This window comes from Caretta caretta, chromosome 13 (genome assembly GCF_965140235.1).
Source record: "Caretta caretta isolate rCarCar2 chromosome 13, rCarCar1.hap1, whole genome shotgun sequence".
Classification (NCBI taxonomy): Eukaryota; Metazoa; Chordata; order Testudines; family Cheloniidae; genus Caretta; species Caretta caretta.
In genome coordinates this window covers 41,557,185-41,562,310 of record NC_134218.1, presented here as the reverse complement: position 1 = coordinate 41,562,310, position 5,126 = coordinate 41,557,185, and positions in this window count along the sequence as shown.

Here is a 5,126-nt window from a genome sequence, read left to right as displayed (position 1 = left end):
GTAGTCTATGTCTGCTTCGAGGCATCCCACCACTGGGATTGCCAGTCCATTAACTACTGTTAGACATAGAAACTGTGTGCTGTGCATGGTCAGCTCCTTGTCTTTCAAACAATAACTCAGTAATGGTGGTGATTTCTGAGCCAGTATCTAACAAACATCTGGTTTTCACCCCTGTTATACATAATTCAGCAGTTAGACAGTCTCCAAATGCTCACTTACGGAAGTCACTAGATATGCTGGCACTGCCCGTGTCCCTTTCAACACTGTATGCAGAGTGATTTTCCACCAACGACAGGCCGAGGAATCCTTCTGCTGCTGCTTGGCCTTCTACTGTAGATGGACCACTTGCTCCTGGTGCCCCACTGGTTTCCAGTGCCTGGGACTCTCTTCTCCTTCTCCGTGGACATTCTCAGCTAGTATGCCCTGGCCTTTCACAAGGGTAACAAATGTACCTTCCTTGCTCATCCTGCAGTGGGGGTCTTCAGGATCCTGGTGTCCTTGGATACTTTGGCATTTTAGTGGAGGTTTTTCCTTTCATCACGACAGTCATCACTTTCAGCTGTTGGACTGCCAGTTTTTGGACAGCTTCACTTAATCTTTCCAGTGTTAACTGTGTTTGGGGCAGGGTGTTTTCCCCAGCAGTTGCATTCACTAGGCTCCCACTTCGTGGACAGGACTTCGGCTTGGCCGTCTCTGCCACAGGAACTTCCTCTTCTTCCAACCACATAATGGCAGCCAGCCTGAGTTAATGGAATTTCTGACTGGGCTCTTCCTTAAACCACCTTTTAATGTCATGGTGGAAGGAATCATCCTGGAGCCCCAGCACCAACTGCTCTTTCAGAAACATATCTGGGTCTGGAACTCGTCGAGGGTCTCGCCCCTCCACTTTGCTCATTCTCTCCTGGATCTCATATGCATATGCCCAGACAGTTTCACCAGGCTCCTGCTTGCTCTCAAATAACTCCTTTCTTCTGGGTCCAATAGGTACCTTTGTGACAGATTAAGTTACCAATCTGCCTGAGGCATCAGGTGATCAGGCTGAGGCCGCAGGATCGTTAGGGGAGGAGATGAAGGAGGACACCAAGTGACTGAGTTTAAAGCTTTATTCATAAAATAAAGTAAAATAACAGCGGAGAGTGCTGAGGGTTCCCTACGTCACTCAGAGGAAGGAAGGAAGCGTTAATGCCCCAGCCCTAATCCACTTTCATACTCAGACATGCACTACCCGAGGCTGGCCAAGCCCGGGTGTAACGTGAAAGAAGGTGGGGGAAGAGGTGGAAGGGAATTCTGTCCTGTGCACAGGTCGTCCAAGGGCTGCTGTTGATCTCCAACTTGCTTCAGTGCTCGGGAGGGGTTTAAGTCCTGGGTTCTTCTGGGGGCATTTCCTCCAGGGACCTTTGTCCCCTTTGCTCTTTGTATCAGTCCAAACTTGCCTTCCCAGGCTTCCTTGGCTTCCCCAAAACACATCAGCTTCAGGGTTGTTATGTTCCCATTCGCTGACCTTTGCCTTCTCACTAGTTTTTGCAATCCCCTGCAGTCTTGTTCAGTTTACTGCTCTGTTCTCACAGCTGGTTGGGGCTGGAATCCAGGCCCCCGTCTTTCTTGGCTTCCCTCCCAAATCCCTCCCAGCGCCAAGGGAAATATTCCTCCTCCAGCGGGTGGCACCACCCAATCGATCCCTGAGACAAGGCTTTGCGCCTCCCCCACATTGCACACTGACCCCCCTGACCAGACGTTGCATGGACCTTATGCTTGTGGAACTGGGCTTCAGAGCTGAGTCCCCCCAATATCAGGTGAAAAAAGATGGACCCTCAGTTCCCATGCGAGGAAACACAGTCACTGCAGGGAGCTGTTCATTCCTCGCAGGGTCCAAAAGTGTCAGGAGGACCCCAGCGCCCTGTGCCCGGCGCTGCACAGACACACAGGACGGGACAGTCTGACTCCTGCAGCCGGAGCCCTGGGGCGAGTCAATCCGATCACTGGCAGCAGGAGTGTGTGTCTCTTATAAAGCGGGGCATGCAAATGAGGGAGACAGTTTCCTCTTTAAATCTCTGCCTCTCTCTGCCCAGGCTGCACCCGGAGACACAATCCGCAGCCCCCTGGCTCTGTGCAGTCACCAGCCAGTCCCCTGAGAACTTTCCCCTCCAGCACCCGGGAAAATGGGATTTTTGCTCCTTGTCATTGTCGCTGTAGCAGCTTTGGAAGGTATTTTCCTCCTCTGAAGACCTGGCAGAGTTAGAAGAATATTGTGTTCTCGCTGTTTTTATACCGACATTAATGGCCTGTCTTTATTCCCAGGTGTCCGGTCCCAGACGCTGGTGGAGTCCGGAGGGGGTGTGAAGAAGCCCGGAGACTCTCTCCGCCTCTCCTGCAAAGCCTCCGGGTTCACCTTCAGCAGCCACTCGATGAGCTGGGTCCGCCAGGCTCCCGGGAAGGGACTGGAATGGGTCGCTTATATAAGATACGATGGGAGGAGTATATACTACCTCGATGCAGTGAAAGGGCGATTCACCATCTCCAGGGATGACTCCAAGAGTGAGCTGTATCTGCAAATGACCGGCCTGAAGCCCGAGGACACCGCCCGCTATTACTGTGCGGGAGACACAGTGAAACGAAACCGGTTTGTGATCGTACAAAAACCCAGGCTGCGGAATCGCCCTTCTCCCGGCGGCCGCGCGGGGGCAGCAGCGACACCCCCCGCTTCGGGCTCGGGCAGGAGACCCGGCACCCGGGGGAACGGGACACAAACCTCCCGCCAGTTTAACCCTTCCGTTCCCGGACTCTGAATGGCCCATTTCCCTAACCCAGAGATGGAGGGCGGGGTGTGGAAATGGGCCATGCAGGGTACGGGCGGGGCTGGGGGGCAGAGATCACCCGGCGCCGGAATAAACCCCGCTCCGCTGAGCCCGGGGATGGGGCACCGCCGGGACTTTCCAAGGAGACTCGAGCATTTTTTCCATCCATTTGACAGCTGGAAATCACAGCCCCGGTGTAAACGGTGCAGCTCAGGATCCTGCCCACAATAAAGTGCCCCCATGTCACAGAGTCACCATGGAGATAAAAGGCCCCGCCCCTCAGCCCCCCGATGGCATCACTCAGCCCAGCGCTGGCCCGCCGGGCATTGGGGACAGTCAGGTGGCTAAGGGCTGTGGACAGGAACACGGTGGGATTTCATGGGGTCACTCAGGGGGAGGCGGCTGCTGAGGGAGAAGCAGAGGCCCGTGGGTGGGGGATCAGGGGGCACTACGGTCACAGAAAGCAGCTCCCACTGAATAAGATTTAGCCCCAGACTCCCCAAAGTCTTGTGTGACATTCCCATCCCACATTAGCTGTCAGCCAATTGTCACTGTCAGGTCTCCCATGGCTACAAAACTCTGAACCTGCTTCCCCTTGTCCTCAGAGAGTTTCTCAGATTCTGGTCCTGCTGCCAAATGCTCTTGTCCCCCACAGTCTAACCCAAAGGCAATGAAGAATAAGGGAAGCTTTTCTCGGACCCAAGAACACACTGTGTCTGGCCAGGGAAGGATGTCTTGCGATTTGAGATCATTTTACTTCTCCCTTAGGTAAAAGCGCAAACATGATCCCCCAGCCCAGCCGCCTCACAACACAAGATAAGGGGCCCGCTGAGTCCTCTTCTTCAAGACTGAGGGTAAAGCAAAGGGCAGGAGCTTGTGTCTTATAAGGAAAGGGAAATTCAGATAGGTCAAGAAATTTCCTGTTTAAATCTGTTCCTCTCTCTGCCCAGGCAGTACCAGGAGACACAGTCCACAGTCCACAGCCCACTGGGTCTGTGCAGTGACCGGCGAGTCCCCTGAGAAATTTCCCCTTCAGCAGCGGGGAAAATGAGACTTTGCCTCCATTTGGTTTTCAGTCTAGCAGTTTGGAAGGTATTTACTGCTCTTAAATACATTGCAGAGAAAGGGGAAATATTGTATTATTCTTCTCAGTACCATTTCTAAACATGTCCTTATTCCAAGGTGCCCGGTCCCACGTCCAGCTGGTGGAGTCCAGAGGGGATGTGAAAAAGCCTGAAGACCCTCTCCGCCTCTCCTGCAAAGCCTCCGGGTTCACCTTCAGTGATTACGACATGAATTGGGTCCGTCAGGCTCCTGGAAAGGGCCTGGAGTGGGTTGCCCACTTTCAAGTCACCTCTACATACAACACTGATTCCATCAAAGGTTGATTCACCATCTCCAGAGACAAACCCAACAATATGGTTTATATGCAAATGAGCAACTTGAATACCGAGGACACTGCCCTGTATTACTGTGCAAAGCCCACAGTGAACCGAAACCTACAAATGATACTACAGAAACACCAGCTGTGGATTCCCCCTTATCCCATCAGCTGCAAAGGGCTTCAGATCATAAACAATACCCCACTGGGCACAGGAATAGGAAGGGTCACCAGGCCCTGAGTAAAGTCAGGTTCTATCTATATAGTTCCCAGTCAATATTCCATCTTCTTGCCCATCGCTCCATAGTGGGTGTGATCTCTGATCAAGTATCAGACAACGTATTAAACTAAAGAGAGACCTTCGTAGCCTTTGCTAGATTTTTCTGGCCACCCACCTGAACCCAGCGCTCCATACACCTACCCAGGCCCCACACACTCCCTGCTTCCTGGCTTAAACCTCTTCAGGTCAATCCAGTATATGCAAAGTTGACAGCTCCCACTTCTTGATTAAATACTGACAGTAGCAGCTCAGACAAAAGACCTGACTCATTGGAGACTCCCTTCCCACCCCACCACCATGCTCTTTGCATTATGAAACTTCATTTGACTGACTGGACTCTCACATCGAGTTTTTGAACAGACAGTTGAACTACACTTTAGAGGTCAGAGTCATCCCTGCTCTAACTCAAGGGACTGGCCCGGGAAGTTGATTTGACACAAATGAAACCCACCTAACACCAAAGGAATGTAAGAGCAAAATGGGTGCAAATCATTCCTCCCTCCTCTTTGCACCATTGGGAATGGCCTCATAAGGTTCACATCAAGGCAGAGTCGGGCCCCAGACCTTTTTAATTTAATTATTCACTATTCATATCACTTTTCACCTATTGCTTTCCTCTCCATGGCGTCTTTTCTTAGATTGTCCGGACCCAATCGGATCCAGCAGTGAA